Source organism: Scyliorhinus torazame, chromosome 6 (assembly GCF_047496885.1).
Source record: "Scyliorhinus torazame isolate Kashiwa2021f chromosome 6, sScyTor2.1, whole genome shotgun sequence".
NCBI lineage: Eukaryota > Metazoa > Chordata > Chondrichthyes > Carcharhiniformes > Scyliorhinidae > Scyliorhinus > Scyliorhinus torazame.
The window spans coordinates 223,219,871-223,239,630 of record NC_092712.1 but is presented as its reverse complement, the minus strand read 5'-3'; the positions used below and the strand labels follow the sequence as shown (position 1 = coordinate 223,239,630).

Below are 19,760 nucleotides of genomic sequence, written 5' to 3'. Positions count from 1 at the left end.
AATAGTTACATGGTTGGAAAGTGTGGGCTCAACTGGTTTCATTGCAGAGGAATCACAGCAGATGGAGCAACCAACATAACTGGAAAGAGCAGTGGAGTTATAGGGGCTGTTTAGCACAGGGCTAAATCGCTGGCTTTGAAAGCAGACCAAGGCAGGCCAGCAGCACGCTTCAATTCCGGTAACAGCCTCCCCTAACAGGTGCCGGAATGTGGTGACTAGGGGCTTTTCACAGTAACTTCATTGAAGCCTACTTGTGACAATAAGCGATTTTCATTTCATTTTCATAAAGGATTAAGAAGGCAGCTGGTCATGACATTGTTTAGAATCTTTCGGCGTGATTCTCTGGCCTCATTACACTCTTGCTCAAGCGAGGCCGGTGAATAGCGGGAAAGGCCAAAAACGAGAACCGCGTCATGCGGCAAACACTTCATGATGCAACCGGCCCGCTCCCGTAGGCGAAATCGGGATCTCAGCATAGTGAGGTGAGAAACCACTTGAGCCCTATTTCCAAACAATTAACCAGAGCCACCGCTTATCCAATGGCCTCCCATGATTCAACGGCCCCCCCAGCAAGTAGTCACGCTGGAGCCGATTAGTACTTCTTATGAAAAACGAGAACCTGGCTTCTGCAGGGAGCTGAGTATCCATCTTTGCTCACAGGCAAAGAGACCGGATTTGCTGGATTTGGAGACTGAATTTGCCACCCCAGGGCTTGTTGGGGGATGGGGGATCCTCGGCTGGGCGTGCAGCGCCATGGCAGGCTGGGGCGGGGCGCTGGGAGGGCAACCACTTGCGGCATGACCATGCCAACACCTGGATCGTTTACCCATTTCTGGGGCAAACCCTGACCCTGCCTGTCTGCCCCACTGACCACCCTAACCCTCAACGGCCTCAGGCCGTGCAGATGAAGCCTATCGCTAATAGGGAATTGACAATCGTGGTTAAGGGAACATTTCACGCATCCCAATTGTATTCCAGTGGGTCGGCGGACCATGTAGCATGTGGGATTCGTTGCCTAGCATCCTAATCAAACGTTGATACCTGGGCGCTGTGCTTGAACACTGCAAGAGGCAATACCACACACTCAACAGCCAACATCCGAACAGCCAGGGGATGGGACACAGCTCCGGGGACATTGGGGCAGCACGGTAGCATGGTGGATAGCACAATTGCTTCACAGCGCCAGGGTCCCAGGTTTGATTCCTGGCTTGGGTCACTGTCTGTGTGGAGTCTGCACGTTCTCCCTGTGTCTGCGTGGGTTTCCTCCGGGTGCTCCGGTTTCCTCCCACAAGTCCTGAAAGAGGTGCTGTTATGTGAAATGGACATCTGAATTCTCCCTCGTGTACCTGAACAGGCGCCGGAATGTGGCGACTAGGGACTTTTCACAGTAACTTAATTGCAGTGTTAATGTAAGCCTACTTGTGACAATAAAAGATTATTACTATTATTATTATGTCCACGGCCGGAGGGTGGGTGGGTGCCACGGGGAGAGGAAGATGTCTGGAGAGATGGGCCAAGTGTTTGGGGGTTGGCCCGCACTTTGGAAGAAGGTGATGGAGGCACCATACTGGTTGCGCACAAAGATGTTTATTGTGTTTGATAATTCCTCCTGATGGTCCCTCCCCCCACCCCCAACTTCTCCCCCCCCTCCCCGGTGGCCTCAGTGATCCACGATGTGCTTTGCCCTCCAGGCTCTACCACTAGGTCTAGGTGTGTCCCCAGGATGTACATCTGAGGTGGAGGTAACCAGCTACTTACCACATCCTGTGGCCTTCGATGCCCCCGGCGGGGCGTCCTCTGGGGGCGGAGGGCCCCGGCTCACTTGTCGGCAGCACATGCACAGCCGTGCCACCCTGTTCCGTGTGCTGGCTGTGAGACACGTCCTCATCAGCGGGGTGGAACTGGGGGGAGTTGGTGGCCACCATCCCCTCGCCATGGATGGGCCTGGGTTGGCATCCAGCTCCCCCCGCCCCTGCCTGGTGGTGCCTATAGGGCCCTGGTGTTAACCTTCGGACGGAGGGGCACCTGGTTCGAGCCCCGGCTGCCCTTGCATCATCTGGCCCTTGTAGCCCCCATGGTCCACACCATTGTGTCAATGGCCGCGATAATGCTCCCCAGTGACTGGGACATGCTCTGCAACACCTCAGCAATGCCCACCTGCGACTGGGACAAGCTCCACAGCACCTCAGCAATGCCCACCTGCGATGTCAACAAGCTCCACAGCACCTCAGCAATGCCCACCTGCGACTGCGATAAGCTCCACAGCGCCTCAGCAATGCCCACCTGCGACTGGGACAAGCTCCACAGCGCCTCGGCAATGCCCACCTGCGACTGCGATAAGCTCCACAGCGCCTCGGCAATGACCACCTGCGACAGCGACAGGCTCCACAGCGCCTCAGCAATGCCCACCTGCGACTGGGACAAGCTCCACAGCACCTCAGCAATGCCCACCTGCGATGTCGACAAGCTCCACAGCACCTCAGCAATGGCCACCTGCGACTGCGATAAGCTCCACAGCGCCTCAGCAATGCCCACCTGCGACTGGGACAAGCTCCACAGCGCCTCGGCAATGCCCACCTGCGACTGCGATAAGCTCCACAGCGCCTCGGCAATGACCACCTGCGACAGCGACAGGCTCCACAGCGCCTCAGCAATGCCCACCTGCGACTGGGACAAGCTCCACAGCGCCTCAGCAATGCCCACCTGCGACTGCGATAAGCTCCACAGCGCCTCGGCAATGACCACCTGCGACAGCGACAGGCTCCACAGCGCCTCAGCAATGGCCACCTGCGTCTGGGACAAGCTCCACAGCGCCTCGGCAATGCCACCTGCGACTGCGACAAGCTCCACAGCGCCTCGGCAATGCCACCTGCGACTGCGACAAGCTCCACAGCGCCTCGGCAATGCCCACCTGCGACTGCGACAAGCTCCACAGCACCTCAGCCATTTCCATCTGAGAGTGGGACATGTCCTGCAGAACCTCATCAAGGTCAGCCTGGTACTGAGCCACATCCCCCAGCGAGGTGGACATTCTGCCGAGACCCTCAGCCATGGCCGCCACCGACTGCGCAACGCCTTGGACACCTTCACTAGTGGTGCCGTCATAGTGCACCAGGTTTTCCACTGCAATCGCCACCCTGGCAATGTTGGCCTCGGTGTCACGCATTGCCGGCGACATCCCCAGCCCATAGGATCTGGGACTCTTCCAATCGACCAAGGATCTGCTGGAGTGTTGCTGACATTTCCTTCTGAATGTCCTGACCGCTCCCTATCGTCTCCATCAGCTCCGGGATTGCCTTTTCCATAGGCGCAGCATCAGGCTGGTACCCAGCTGGGACCTGGGATCCAGCTGGGACCTGGGGTCCAGCAGGCCTTCGACTGCTGTCTCGCCTGGGCATTCCTGCCTCTACCTGATGTACATCAGTAGCTGTGTGGCGCTCACCAGATTGTGCCCCAGAAGCCTGACCACTGACATTTCCCACCGAGGTGTATGTATCAGCTGGTGGAGGGTGGGGATGACAGCTGTGATGCCTCAATTGCATCTTCCGTGGGGCTCCCGTCCGAGGTGTTCTCCTGGAAGGCAGGAGAGGGGGCCGGGATGGGCCGGCGCCTCCGGCTGGAGAACCTGCGGGAGAATAGACATGTGGTCAGTGGGAGGGATGGGTCAGTCAGTAAGGCAATAACAACTCATGTATGACAGGTCCTCCGGATGGAGCCCGGTGGTTCCTCACCTCTACTGCTTCCGCCAATCTCCACATGGGTGACCGCTCTGTTCTCGGCTACCCCGAGTCACCTCCAGGGTCCGCTCATCGAAGGAGGTGAGGATTCTTAATTCTGGCACCCCTCCGCCAGTCTGAGCCCTCTCCCGGTGAATGTGGGAGAGCTTTTCCTGAGAGGAGACAGAGAGGGCATTGTTAGCCAAACATGTGGTTAAAATGGTGGTGGGAGGGGGGTGTGAAGGAAGGGTTGGGGGAGTTTGGGGTCGCATGGAGAGTTGGGTGGGGGGGGGGGGTTGGTTGCTTGCGTGGGAGCAGATTGTTGTTGTCTGCTCACTGATGCGGCCGTCATTGACCTTTTGTCGGCACTGGAGGCCTGTCATCCTCGTCACACTCCAGTGCTCACAGCTGCCGCCTTGTCCCAGGCAGCACTGGCTGCCCTGTGAGTGATCCTCCGGGACCTTTGGGGAAACAGGACATCTCTCCTGGCCTCCACTGCATCTAGGAGCTTACCCAAATCTGTATCTCCGAATCTTGGGGCCGGTCTCCTAGGTGCCCTTCTTGCGAGTTGGCTGGAGTTGGCTGAGCAAGTGCTGCTCGACCTCGTTAGCCTGGGGGGGGTGGCTCGCGGGCGCGGTCCCGGCAAATCGGTGATGAGCCTTCATTTGTGATGAGAAGATCGTGGGGCCTCGTTAATTGGACCAATTAACGTTGAATGGTGTAAAAGAAGGAACATTGGAACAGATAGTCAGCCCAGGGAATCCCCAGGCACAACCTTCGGAGCCCAAAGAAGATATCCACATCGAGTGATTGTAACCTGGCCAGCCTCCTTCACTAAGTGTGGGAATACCTAGAGCTCAGCTGTGAGTTGGAGTCATATTTTGTGTGAGAGAGAGAATTGTGAATAAAATTGGGTTAAACAGTATAAACCTGTTTTGTTCTTTGTTCATGTCATACGTAAAGGCACCGGGGGAAAACGGTTTGCTAATGAACTGGTCGAAATGTCTGATATTTAACAGTTATGTTTAGTATTAGTTGAGTTTAGTTCTATGCATATGGCAGGAATTAACTTGGGATTCACTGGGCTCCCATAACACAGAAACTGACTGAAACTGTGGCGGTGTGTTTGTATTATACATCTCTATAAATTAAACTTATAGAAGTGTGTAAAGGATGTCTTCAGTTCCATCCTTACACCATCTGACTTTATGGAATAGAACATGGCAGCCTAAAGTTGAAGATTGGAACCCAAAGAAAAACATTTCCAGACAGAAACCAACATCCTAGTGGCAATCGTGAAGGATGGCAGAAACCACGTAAAAATTGTTGGGATACGATTGCTCTCCGATATCTGAACCGTAAGATCTTTACCAAAGAGAAAACAAATTGCTTCTTTTGTGTTTTCACTTAACCAAGAAGTGGAATCAGGGTTTCCACCCAAGACGCCCAATTGATGAGTGTCTTGGCAAATCTTCTTCTCCTCAGTGGTGGGGATTCCTCGGTTGAAGATTTCATAGAATTTACAGTGCAGAAGGAGGCCATTCGGCCCATCGAGTCTGCACCGGCTCTTGGAAAGCGCACCCTACCCAAGCCCACACCACCCTATCCCCATAACCCAGTAACCCCACTCAACCAACACTAAGGGCAATTTTGGACACGAAGGGCAATTTAGCTTGGCCAATCCACCTAACCTGCACATCTTTGGACTGTGGGAGGAAACCGGAGCACCCGGAGGAAACCCACGCACACACGGGGAGAACGTGCAGACTCTGCACAGACAGTGACCTAGCCGGGAATCGAACCTGGGACCCTGGAGCTGTGAAGCAATTGCGCTAACCGCTATGCTACCGTGCTGCCCCTTTTGCGTGTCGGTGGGGCTGGTACATTGCCTTAGATGTGGTTGGTGAGGAGTAAGACCGGCTGGATGGTGAGTCTTGGCAAGTGCTGGGTATTCTGGGGATACCAACTCCTATGTGCAAGAGAATGCCTGACTAGACCAAGTCTGGTATGCTGGCTGTTAACCTGTTGCCCCATATGCTTGGGACATTCCTTTTCAAAGGCACTTATTAGGAATGTCCTAAGAGGTTGAGTCCTGATATTTTCTGAGTACCCTTGGTGTAAGTGCGCCAGGGTGTGGGGCTCGGTCAGGTCCAATTATTCAGGAAGAATAGTAAGAATTCAACATATTTTGGAAAACGATGTGGAAAAGATTGATGAAAGTCGACTGGATGACTGTGTACTAGTCCTTAAATTACTGTCTCAAATGGACAGGCAGTGTTCAATTGTTGGAGAAGGAGACGCTGTTGGGTCTGATGTCTGCTGCCTTAAAAACCTCCAAAAGGAAAAAGTAAGCTTTGCATGCTCTATGGGACAGGTGAGACATTCCCTGGTGACACAAGACTGATTACTTGCTAGATTTTGATGTAGTCCAGGTATTGAAGGCAGGTGTCAATACAGCGAAAGGGTTGAACACAGGCAGAATGAAGATGAAACCACCTTTAGCAGATCAAGGCAAAAATCAGCATAACAGGCAAATGAACCCCAGAAATTGCAAAGGTAACAGGTGATTCAGAGGTGATTAAAAGTGCCATTATGCGATGAACTAGCCAAAGCCAAGGGTCCTCAAAATTTCAAGCAGTTTTAGTCCTGTGATGAGTGCATTTTGTGTGGACCTAGATGGTGCTTGCACCTCAATAGTATGTGGAACAGATGGATTGAAGTGCTGTCTTGATTCACCAAGTAGTGAGGATAGGCATAAGGTTAAGACTATAAACATACTTCTTGCTATAGATTTGGCCATGATAACACATTGAGGCCACTAACGGGAGTTGTAATTAAAATGGCTGACAGTAGCCATTTTATCTGTACTGATGTTGTTTCTAATGAGATTGTTGAGTAAACGTATTTTGAAAAGAGCACAAACGACTTAACATCGATCACAATAAGGGAAATATTTAAAGGAAGTCAGTTCTCTGCAGTTTGTCAGGACTTTATTGTACCCACTTAACAGATCCTGATTTTTCTCATTAAAGGGTTTTCTGCATGTATTAATATCATCAGGTGATAAGAATCAGAGAAAAATAATTTTTAAAAACACATTGTCCATGTAACTTTAAGACAATACTTGTCAAAAGTTAAAAAATGCGAAAATCTGTAAGTGTAGGTGAAGAGTTTATTAGGCTAAATGTCAGATGAGGGAGAATCGTGAACAGTGTAAAAAAAAATCAGTTGACTGCAATAGCCACCTACAGATTGAACAGGTAAACAGCTGGTCTGCAGCAAATATCAGCCAGAAACGGTCTACCCTTCTCCCTCAAAGCAGCAAAAGGTGACAGCGAAAGGAAAAGAACGAGTGGACACAAATAAGGAATGTTGTGGCAAATGTGAGTAATTAGGTGTCAAGATAACAATGAGCACAATGTGACATAGCTAAGGGAGTGATACACAATGAAGGAAGAATTTCACTCAAGCCAAAGACTACGTAAAATGTGATATGAAGCCACATCAGCAGATGATGCAGCTGAAAACAATTGTGGAAAAGATGGTAAGAAATGGAATGCACGGAAAAATGTATCGTACAAAAAGTAGTTGATCTAAAAGCAGAAATCAGAAAGTGGTGATAAGATTAAAGCACTGAAAAACAGCAGTTGGATAACGTGTAGGAGTGCAAGGTTCACATTCTCCCCCAAGCCACAAAAGTACAGAAATAGATAACGGCTACACAATGCGCAAACACCAATAAAAGTGAAATATCAATCTGATAACCGCAAAACATAAAGAGCAATGAGAAAATCGTAATAACTTGGAGATAACACAAACAAATAAAGCATAGACATATGTAAATTTACCACTGACAAATTAGAAATATGCTTAGAATAAACATGTATTCATCCGTCAGCTCGAATTGGTAAATAGTTTAAAGGCTGTGGGTTTCATTTTCCTGAGAATTGCTTAAGTTTTGTTTCCCAAGAACCAAGGGAGATGGGTATGATCAGATAATGACAGCTCGTGTCAGGTCAGAAAGGACCATAATGAGGCCAAATGAGGCCTCTCCACTTCTGGGAGAGCAACTGAATTGAGCATTCTACAAAGCTGCAATAGGTTATCATAGGAGTTAATATAATGCATCACCCCAAGGTTCAATAATCTGATAAAGATCTAGAACATTTAGTCTGACATTATAAGCAGCTGTAAGCATAAATAACTGATAAACAGGCAAATACAAACAATGAGACTCATTGAAAGCAGATCTGAAGAACAGAGGTGGGCTGTTTTGAAGGAATTGATCATGGGGAACAGCAGGGGAAGGGATAAGGGAAGATGTTCAGGGTATTATTGATCAAGGACAGGAATGCCCACAGAAGCTGATGGAAGGTAGATGGTAACCCAAGGGTGGGCTTTTACCCCACATTCGGACAAAGAACTTGGCATACTGCAAAATATTTTGTTTTAAAGGAAAGCTGTTGTGTTTTGGAAGCATGAGTTTAAAGAGCATGGAGGTTTAAAACAACGGAGCTTTATTCACAATGTGTTATCTCTCACATGGGTTTTCTTCTCTTTTGATTTCCCACACTAGGTTGTTGACATTACTTCTGGTGATTTCATAAATACAACATAGTTTCCTCAATAAGAATACATAACATTTCCTCCCCCCTTAAATTGGATGTCCCCACAAGTTAAACAAGTTCAACCTGAACAATAGTCAATAAGTCATACAGTCTGGAGGTCGTAGCTCTTGAAACATAAGAACATAAGAACTAGGAGCAGGGAATAGGCCATCCGGCCCCGCGAGCCTGCTTTGCCATTCAATGAGATCATGGCTGATCTTTTGTGGACTCAGCTCCACTTTCCGGCCCGAACACCATAACACTTAATCCCTTTATTCTTCAAAAAACAGTTGACAGCGAACCTCTGACACCTTCTTCTCTACACTAAGGGGTGACCTCTGGCATTTTCATTGGTGTTTGGCTTAACCGGTATTGGCGTAGTAACTAGAGGTTCATAGACTCCATACAGTGCAGAAGGAGGCCATTCGGCCCAGTGAGTCTGCACCAGCCCTCTGTTCCGGCCTACTTAGGCCCAAACCCTACGCTATCCCCGTAAACTCACCTAGGACTAATTTAGCATGGCCAATCCACCTAACCTGCACATCTTTGGAATGTGGGAGGAAACCGGAGCACCTGGAGGAAACCCACGCTTACACGGGGAGAAAGAGCAAACTCCACACAGACAGTCACCAGAGGTTGGAATCAAACCCGGGTCCCTGATGCTGTGAGGTAGTTACGGTGTCTGATCAGAAGATGAGGAGTTGCTTTCCTCAACAGTGTCTGTTAGGGCCGTAGGAAGGGTCAAGTCATGACTATGTAGGGTTAAACCTGGATTTTCTTTAAGCCCGGTTCTGCTCTTCCAGCCAGCAACTAGTCTGGATGTCTCCTCCAGATAAAGTCATCTCTGATCTGGACAAAAGAGTCAGGTCCAGTCTGTGCAAGGATTGTGACAGGATCCCATTTACCCAGAGGAGAAATTCCTAGACAAAATTCTTCGTCCTTCGTGGAGAACTCTATGCTTTGCCTTGCTTTCCCACTGTTCCATTTGTACTTGCTGATGTACGATCTCTTTAGTTTTCGCAGGGTCCAACAGATCAAACACGGAGCATAGTTGTCTTTTCATCATTAATAATGCAGGAGAGATTTTGGTTATGGAATGTGCGGTATTTCTATACACCAGTAGGAAATTGTGAAGATGTTTGCTCAGTCAAACTTGTTCCCTGGTTAGGAATGTAGGTTTCATAGTTTCTTCACTTCCTCATCGTTCAGGCCACCAGAAATAACCTCGCCATTTTTTAAATGCGTATGACTCTGCAATAGCCTTCATGTAGCTTCTCTAACATCTGTTTCCTCAATGGTCAAGGAATAATCACTCCTGAGCCCCCATAGAAGACATCCTGACTACATTGACAGCTCCAATCTCCTGGAGTAATAGGGTTTCAGGTTAGATGCTAGTTCCGAAGTATTCCCTTGTAATAACATATCCATCACTTCTGAGAGTATCGGATCACTCCGAGTGTTTCATCACTTGTTTAGAGATGACTGGTGTGTTGTTTACTTGTTCAAAGTAGAAGATATTCCCATTTGAGCAATCTGACGAACTACCAGTCAATGGTATTCTTGAAAGTCCATCCACATTACCATGTGGACTTAACTGTTGGTACTTAATGCTGTAAGTTTATGCAGACAAAAGCAATACCTATCTTTGCATTCTACTTATGGCAAATGATGGAACTCCCATCTGTGGTCCAGAAATGCTAGTTAATGCATGATGGTCTGTCAACAATGATAACTTTTTCCCATAAAGGAATTGATGGAATTTCTTTACTCCAAAAATGACGCCTGATACTTCCCTTTCAATATGGGCATAGATATAAGAACAAAAAACAAAGAACAAAGAAATGTACAGCACAGGAACAGGCCCTTCGGCCCTCCAAGCCCGTGCCGACCATACTGCCCGACTAAACTACAATCTTCTACACTTCCTGGGTCCGTATCCTTCTATTCCCATCCTATTCATATATTTGTCAAGATGCCCCTTAAATGTCCCTATCGTCCCTGCTTCCACTACCTCCTCCGGTAGTGAGTTCCAGGCACCCACTACACTCTGCGTAAAAAACTTGCCTCGTACATCTACTCTAAACTTTGCCCCTCTCACCTTAAACCTATGCCCCCTAGTAATTGACCCCTCTATCCTGGCCGCGAGGTTTGCTAGTGTCACACGGGAGGGTTTAAACTAGTATGGCAGGGGGGTGGGCACGGGAGCAATAGGTCAGAAGGTGAGAGCATTGAGGGAGAACTAGGGAATAGGGACAGTGTGGCTCTGAGGCAGCGCAGACGGGGAGAAGTTGCTGAACACAGCGGGTCTGGTGGCCTGAAGTGCATATGTTTTAATGCAAGGAGCATTACGGGTAAGGCAGATGAACTTAGAGCTTGGATTACTACTTGGAACTATGATGTTGTTGCCATTACAGAGACCTGGTTGAGGGAAGGGCAGGATTGGCAGCTAAACGTTCCAGGATTTAGATGTTTCAGGCGGGATAGAGGGGGATGTAAAAGGGGAGGCGGAGTTGCGCTACTTGTTCAGGAGAGTATCACAGCTATACAGCGAGAGGACACCTCAGAGGGCAGTGAGGCTATATGGGTAGAGATCAGGAATAAGAAGGGTGCAGTCACAATGTTGGGGGTATACTACAGGCCTCCCAACAGCCAACGGGAGATAGAGGAGCAGATAGGTAGACAGATTTTGGAAAAGAGTAAAAACAACAGGGTTGTGGTGATGGGAGACTTCAACTTCCCCAATATTGACTGGGACTCACTTAGTGCCAGGGGCTTAGACGGGGCAGAGTTTGTAAGGAGCATCCAGGAGGGCTTCTTAAAACAATATGTAAACAGTCCAACTAGGGAAGGGGCGGTACTGGACCTGGTATTGGGGAATGAGCCCGGCCAGGTGGTAGATGTTTCAGTAGGGGAGCATTTCGGTAACAGTGACCACAATTCAGTAAGTTTTAAAGTACTGGTGGACAAGGATAAGAGTGGTCCGAGGATGAATGTGCTAAATTGGGGGAAGGCTAATTATAACAATATTAGGCGGGAACTGAAGAACATAGATTGGGGGCGGATGTTTGAGGGCAAATCAACATCTGACATGTGGGAGGCTTTCAAGTGTCAGTTGAAAGGAATACAGGACAGGCATGTTCCTGTGAGGAAGAAAGATAAATACGGCAATTTTCGGGAACCTTGGATGACGAGTGATATTGTAGGCCTCGTCAAAAAGAAAAAGGAGGCATTTGTCAGGGCTAAAAGGCTGGGAACAGACGAAGCCTGTGTGGCATATAAGGAAAGTAGGAAGGAACTTAAGCAAGGAGTCAGGAGGGCTAGAAGGGGTCATGAAAAGGCATTGGCAAATAGGGTTAAGGAAAATCCCAAGGCTTTTTACACTTACATAAAAAGTAAGAGGGTAGCCAGGGAAAGGGTTGGCCCACTGAAGGATAGGCAAGGGAATCTATGTGTGGAGCCAGAGGAAATGGGCGAGGTACTAAATGAATACTTTGCATCAGTATTCACCAAAGAGAAGGAATTGGTAGATGTTGAGTCTGGAGAAGGGGGTGTAGATAGCCTGGGTCACATTGTGATCCAAAAAGACGAGGTGTTGGGTGTCTTAAAAAATATTAAGGTAGATAAGTCCCCAGGGCCGGATGGGATCTACCCCAGAATACTGAAGGAGGCTGGAGAGGAAATTGCTGAGGCCTTGACAGAAATCTTTGGATCCTCGCTGTCTTCAGGGGATGTCCCGGAGGACTGGAGAATAGCCAATGTTGTTCCTCTGTTTAAGAAGGGTGGCAGGGATAATCCCGGGAACTACAGGCCGGTGAGCCTTACTTCAGTGGTAGGGAAATTACTGGAGAGAATTCTTCGAGACAGGATCTACTCCCATTTGGAAGCAAATGGACGTATTAGTGAGAGGCAGCACGGTTTTGTGAAGGGGAGGTCGTGTCTCACTAACTTGATAGAGTTTTTCGAGGAGGTCACTAAGATGATTGATGCAGGTAGGGCAGTAGATGTTGTCTATATGGACTTCAGTAAGGCCTTTGACAAGGTCCCTCATGGTAGACTAGTACAAAAGGTGAAGTCACACGGGATCAGGGGTGAACTGGCAAGGTGGATACAGAACTGGCTAGGCCATAGAAGGCAGAGGGTAGCAATGGAGGGATGCTTTTCTAATTGGAGGGCTGTGACCAGTGGTGTTCCACAGGGATCAGTGCTGGGACCTTTGCTCTTTGTAGTATATATAAATGATTTGGAGGAAAATGTAACTGGTCTGATTAGTAAGTTTGCAGACGACACAAAGGTTGGTGGAATTGCGGATAGCGATGAGGACTGTCTGAGGATACAGCAGGATTTAGATTGTCTGGAGACTTGGGCGGAGAGATGGCAGATGGAGTTTAACCTGGACAAATGTGAGGTAATGCATTTTGGAAGGGCTAATGCAGGTAGGGAATATACAGTGAATGGTAGAACCCTCAAGAGTATTGAAAGTCAAAGAGATCTAGGAGTACAGGTCCACAGATCACTGAAAGGGGCTACACAGGTGGAGAAGGTAGTCAAGAAGGCATACGGCATGCTTGCCTTCATTGGCCGGGGCATTGAGTATAAGAATTGGCAAGTCATGTTGCAGCTGTATAGAACCTTAGTTAGGCCACACTTGGAGTATAGTGTTCAATTCTGGTCGCCACACTACCAGAAGGATGTGGAGGCTTTAGAGAGGGTGCAGAAGAGATTTACCAGAATGTTGCCTGGTATGGAGGGCATAAGCTATGAGGAGCGATTGAATAAACTCGGTTTGTTCTCACTGGAACGAAGGAGGTTGAGGGGCGACCTGATAGAGGTATACAAAATTATGAGGGGCATAGACAGAGTGGATAGTCAGAGGCTTTTCCCCAGGGTAGAGGGGTCAATTACTAGGGGGCATAGGTTTAAGGTGAGAGGGGCAAAGTTTAGAGTAGATGTACGAGGCAAGTTTTTTACGCAGAGGGTAGTGGGTGCCTGGAACTCACTACCGGAGGAGGTAGTGGAGGCAGGGACGATAGGGACATTTAAGGGGCATCTTGACAAATATATGAATAGGATGGGAATAGAAGGATACGGACCCAGGAAGTGTAGAAGATTGTAGTTTAGTCGGGCAGTATGGTCGGCACGGGCTTGGAGGGCCGAAGGGCCTGTTCCTGTGCTGTACATTTCTTTGTTCTTTGTTCTTTGTTCTTTGAAAAGCCTCTGACTATCCACTCTGTCTATGCCCCTCATAATTTTGTATACCTCTATCAGGTCGCCCCTCAACCTCCTTCGTTCCAGTGAGAACAAACCGAGTTTATTCAATCGCTCCTCATAGCTTATGCCCTCCATACCAGGCAACATTCTGGTAAATCTCTTCTGCACCCTCTCTAAAGCCTCCACATCCTTCTGGTAGTGTGGCGACCAGAATTGAACACTATACCCCAAGTGTGGCCTAACTAAGGTTCTATACAGCTGCAACATGACTTGCCAATTCTTATACTCAATGCCCCGGCCAATGAAGGCAAGCATGCCGTATGCCTTCTTGACTACCTTCTCCACCTGTGTAGCCCCTTTCAGTGATCTGTGGACCTGTACTCCTAGATCTCTTTGACTTTCAATACTCTTGAGGGTTCTACCATTCACTGTATATTTTCAGCTTTGCTGAATGTAGAAGGAACTTTAGTTGTCGGATTAGTTGCCTTAATACCCTGTATTCCTGCTTACCTGGCTGCTTGACTATATTTCATGGCAATAGGCATTTGGCAAAGCATTATGGATATATTAGCTTTATTTCAGTCAAGAAGTTCTGCATGTAATAGGCAGAAGGCCAGACTATGTAAACAAGTGCACAGCTGCACGTTTTGCTGAGAGTAGACGATTATTATTGTCCTTAGGCTGGGAATTCAAGGCCTGTTGTTTAACTCTGTTCGCTTGTCTGTGTCTGGGCTTATCAAAGGAATGCCTCGTTTTTCCATAATATTGCTTCTTAAACCATATAAAGCACTGCTATACTCTTGTAAGGTGGGGACAATTAGAAGGACGGTGGTCACTCTAACTCCCTCCACGAACTTCGTGTTATAACAAAAGACCTTTGCGAAACCTCAAAGTTTTGGCTATTTTTCTCTGTGACAATTGGCGTAGTCGTGCAGTTTCCCTAATTTAACGGGAAGCGAACCCCGAAACAGATCTCTAAACAGGACTCTCTCAGCTGAAAGGGAGAGAGCCATAGCGCGACCCCAGCTGAAAGTGGGGTCTGCGGCTCGGCAGCCTTAATTACTGGCCAGTGACTCATGCTAGGAGAGTTATCTTAATTAATAAATTAATGATAGCTGCATGGGAAGAAAAAGGTGCCTTAGAGACTAAAATTTTAAAAAAAGACTTCGAGATTCGCAAAAGGACTAACACGGGTGTGCGCTCCCTGTAGTATTTGTAAATGATTTCCGATTTCCGCAGTTATTGTTATACGTATGTTCTAAAGTATTTTGCAGAAGTAACGATGAGCACTAAACTCGCCGCCCCCTCACAGGTCGCCCCGAAGCCTCAGTAAAGATATCCGGAGCGAGAAAGAAGGTGAACTCCTTAAAGAGGACAGATAAGGGAGTCAAAATGAGTAAGAAAATGAAAAGAAACAACCGTAAAGCAACGGAATGAGGTAGGAAAACCTATATGTCCCGCATAGGAATCTAATGAAGCTGACCCCCTTTCGGGAAAAAAAAACAGGGGAGTAAATGTAAATAGAAGATTAAGGTAAAAGCGTAACAGATGAGTTCCTGGAGAGAAGGGGAATTCAGATTTTCTGTAACCGTGAAATAAGGCTAACGGTTAACTGTGATATTTGTGAGCTGTGAGAATCTGTGTGTTTTGTTTAACCAATTAATTTTAGTCAAAGCATGAAGTGGATTGTATTTTTTATCATCTGTCTTTGTGAGTCAGAGATTATAACTTAAGTAATTTTTGTTGAGATGTCTCTAATGAACAGAAACATTGGAAATTACGATCAGTTTAAAAGAAAGAAAGTGCCTTTACGAATAAAAGTAATTGAATATGAATAAGTTTTTAGATTACGTGAAAAAACGTAAATGGCATCATGCCAAGTTCTCCGCCCCTTAGATTCTGCAGGAAACATTAACCATTTCAGCAGACAGTTGATCTTTTCTGAATTGACAAAGAAAAAATATACGTTTCTAAGAATAGCTAATGCCGATAAAATCAATCATTGAAAATTGACTTAAATGTGTGCTATTTATAGCCTCCTCCCAGGAGATGTTTTGCTGCTTCCAAAATACTCTTATGATGCATCTTTGTCAGCTTTGAATTGCAGTCCCACCCGGCATAAATGGGGGATGGGTTCCCAATAATGATAATCATTTGAATGAAGGAAACGTGTCCCTCGAACACTGGTTAGCAAATAGGGGGAGAGGCTATCATGCAAGGGGCCAAGAAGCATAGTGAGATAGGTGAGGTGACACGGTGTTTGCAGAAAAAGGGTGAGAGGCTGCTTGAATTTGTGGCCAGATTTAAGAACTGCTGGGAGGAAAATGCCAGTGTTGCATTGGAAGACAATGGTCCTTTAGCGGTGCAGACATTATTGAATTGCATGCTACCAGAGCATGCACAAAGTTACAAATTGATTAATCTCACCTGGCAAACACAGCCATGGACGACAGTGGTTACCTCCTTGGTGAACATGGACCGGGAAGGACTGTTTATAGCCCCCAAAGATCAAAAGCCTAGAATCACAGGGCAATTCTACCAAGGAAAGGGTGGGCACGGTCGTGGTCAGCAGGCCAGCAGGGGGCAGAGAGGTAGGGGTAGAAGCAGAGGCCAGTGGCAAGGAAGGGATAGATCCCAGGATCAATGTAGGCGATGTGGGGCAAAGGAACATTGGGCTCGTGATTGTAACTTTAATCTCCAGGAAGGATGCGCCCCACTCGGAGACATGCCCCCTCCCCCGCCTCCATTTACGTACACTGACCCGAACCCTAACTAATAGGGGTGCCGTGGAGAAAAGGTGATACAGGCGGCTATGATCAAACTGTCCAACTCAGTAAGAGACGAACCCATGACAACGGTTAAAATAGGAGATCATTATGTGGACCTTCTGGTCGATACCGGCGCTACTATGTCGTCTGTGCCCCCCTCCGTGGAATTAACCCCCGGCGAGTCCTCTATTGTCACTGTGGGAGTAGCCGGCATTCCCATGACTGAGCCATTATCACGCCCGACTAACCTGGAAATTGACGATATCCCCTTGGTCGATACTATGATTATTTCAAAAACTACGCCCCTCCCTCTTCTTGGCAGGCAGACCCTCTGCAAATTAGGGGCAATAATTCATTGCACTAATAAGGGCATGTTTATGGAACTGCCTCAGATACGTGCTCATCAGTTGTTGAATTTAATAGCTTTTGACCAAGAGCCAGATCGCTCTGTGTCTGTGTTATATTGCTGGCAGCTCGACTTTAACCCTTACAGCACAATTCTTAAACAACTGCAGGAAGCATTGCAAAATATTACTGACACTTCGGCGCAGTTATTAAAACACCTGATAGAGATCAGCTGAGAGAGCACAGTGACCCACTGCACAGCTTGGTATGCTCGTGACGACGAGCAGTCATACAATTTACAAGCGCAATGTCACCTAGGGGAGCAGACAACATTGCATGTCACCCCATTTTTATTTTTCACAGTTGTGGGATTAGGAATGTTAGTACAGTTGACGGATAGTCAGAGGGACCTCTTTTGGATGGGTGAAACTTCAGAACCCCATTTAACATTAGCCGTAAGACATCCCGCTAAGGCAAAGCAAATAGGAGAAGTGATCAAAGAGGCCAAAGGAAAAAAGTAATACATGGGATGTATACTGAAATGGATGGACGAAATTGCCTGATAGAATTTTATGGCAAACAGGAGGGCAAAGTGGTCTGGAAAGAGGAGCAATGGCCCGCTACATTTGAAATACAACAACCTCCCCGAGAGAGCCATCATTTACTCCCTTCAATCCTGGCTCAGGTACCGGCAGATCTATGGGCGCAGCATAAAAATCATGTTGGAAAGGTACATTCTGCCCCAGCGCACAGGGTACAGTTACAGAAGAACGTTGTCCTGCCATGCTTGAAACAATACCGATTGGCGTCAGACGCAGAGAAAGGAATAGAGGGAGTGATCAGTGCACTATTACAGCAAGGGGTGCTGAAGAGGACACAAAGCCCCTGTAACACCCCTATACTCCCCATTCCAAAAGTAGGAAGACCCAACGAGTGGTGGTTTGTGCAAGATCTTAGCGCCATCAATAAAACTGTTATCACTATTGCTCTATTGGTGCCGGACACAAATGTCATTTTGTCTTCTATACCACCAACAACGGGTATTTTCTCAGCCTTTTTCTCCATACCATTGCACCCGGAAAGTCAACATCTATTTGCTTTACATTTCGGAATTAACAGTATTAAAAGAGACTTGGACGAGTTCCAGTTGTCTGCAGGCTCAACATTCCCTCAATATGATGACAATTTATTGATAGCCTCAGAGGGAGGGCTAGTTTGTCAACAGGATACCCTTTTGTTATTATCACATCTGGCAGAAAGAGGGCATAGGGTCTCAATGGACAAGCTGCAATTCTGTCAGGAGACAGTTCAATATTTGGGATTTCAGCTTCAGCAAGGACAGCGGAGGCTTGGGTCTGAAAGAATACAGACTATAGCAAGGGTTCCAACTCCGCGTACAAAAAAGGAGACCCTCACCTTCCTCGGCATGGTGGGCTATTGCAGGCAGTGGATACCGGACTTTAGGGAGATGAACGCGGTACTGCGCACGGCTACCCTACAGGATGCCCCTTCAGTTGTTACCTGGACCCCAGAGAGGGAGCAAGCATTTCGGAATTTGAAACAAGCCATGATTAGCGCCCCTGCCTTGGGACTTCCTAATTACGCCAAGCCCTTTACTCTTTATGTGAATGAAGCAGGGGGATTTGCAACAGGGGTCCTGGTGCAAGAGCATTGAGGAGGGAAAAGACCCCTTGCCTATTACTCGGTCGCCCTATGTGCAGTGGTAAACGGTATACCAAGTTGCTTAAGAGCAGTAGCAGCCATGGCCATCATAGTAGAAAAATCAGTGCCCCTTGTACTCGACCACCGTGTACAGTATTGGTTCCTCATTCTGTTTTGCTCCTGCTTAATTCATCCGCAACGCAGCATTTTTCTGCGTCTCGACGCACTGGGTACGAGGTAATCCTTCTCTCTAAGACTAACTTTGTCTACAAGCGAGCACCAGCTGTCAACCCTGCTACACTCTTACCCGCGCCCTCGGATGAAGAACATTTGTTTCATCATGACAGTGTACAATTGGTTGAAGCCACCACAACCCCTCGCCCTGATTTATTGAGTCACCCACTTGAAAATCCAGACATCATTTTTCTTACTGATGGGTCCGCGAACCGACCAAATGATACAACCCTCCTGGCCGGCTATGCAATAGTAACTCCATTCGAGATAGTGGAAACTTTTGCTCTGCCTTCGGGAACGTCTGCCCAAGCGGCTGAATTATTCGCGCTTACTCGGGCATGTATTCTAGCAAAGAGTAAGACAGTCAACATTTACACGGATTCTCGATACGCTTTTGGGGTAGTACACGATTTTGGCCAATTATGGAAAAACAGGGAATTCATAACTTCCTCAGGCCAACCTATTAAACATGCTAAATTGGTTTTAAATTTACTAGATGCTGTTCAGCCCAGCAAGATAGCCGTTTTAAAGTGAGAAGCGCATACTACCGCAGACGATGAAGTCTCATGCGACAAAAGATTTGCTGATAAAATAGCAAAGGAAGGGGCTCTCAAACAGCAGCCACAACTGCAAGCGGCTGCAGTTGAACTTCCGTCCACCATAACAGAACCAAAGTTAAAACAGGCACAGGAGCAAGCCTCTCTACAAGAGCATGGCTCTTGGCTAAAAGCAGGTTGTTATCAAGGCAATTTTGATAGGTGGATAAGGGCTTTGAAAATAGACCAAACGTATGAAGCTCTCTGATGTACTGAGAACTCATATGGGAACAGAGGGTTAAAACTGCGAGATTAGCAGCAGAAATGGCAGATGATTATGAATTAGTTCATAAATCAAAGCTTTGTTTCCGACATCAGTTTCAGCTTGTGAGGGATAGAAACTGGGGACATGAGAAATACTCAAGTGACAAAGGTAAAGGTGATCTGATGGGAGATAATAAGGACAGTGTCAAAAGTTTCAAATGTTTTCACTGTAATAAACTAGGCCATGTAAAGTCACAGTGTTGGTGGTTGAAGAAAAGCACTGGGAAGGCTGATGTGGTAAAACAGGATAAGACTGTGGGGTTTGTTAAAGTGGGAAAGGAAAACCCAGGTGAAGCGAAGGAGGTGCAAAAGATTGTACAGCCTGATCAAGAGTTGATTGATAAGAAGGTGCCAGATCTT

General features: G+C 47.4%; 1 protein-coding gene and 1 long non-coding RNA gene across 4 annotated transcripts in view; one reads left to right on the top strand and one right to left on the bottom strand.

Annotated features, from left to right (window-relative positions):
* The window catches only part of gsdmeb (gasdermin Eb), an 88,242-nt gene that overhangs the window by 33,436 nt on the left and 35,046 nt on the right, over positions 1-19,760 (bottom strand). The window lies entirely within an intron of this gene.
* LOC140425312 (uncharacterized) overlaps positions 14,706-19,760 on the top strand; it is a 34,523-nt gene continuing 29,468 nt past the window's right edge. Inside the window, exon 1 of the long non-coding RNA XR_011947831.1 lies at positions 14,706-14,969. This is a non-coding gene — a long non-coding RNA (uncharacterized lncRNA). The remainder of the gene's footprint in view (positions 14,970-19,760) is intronic.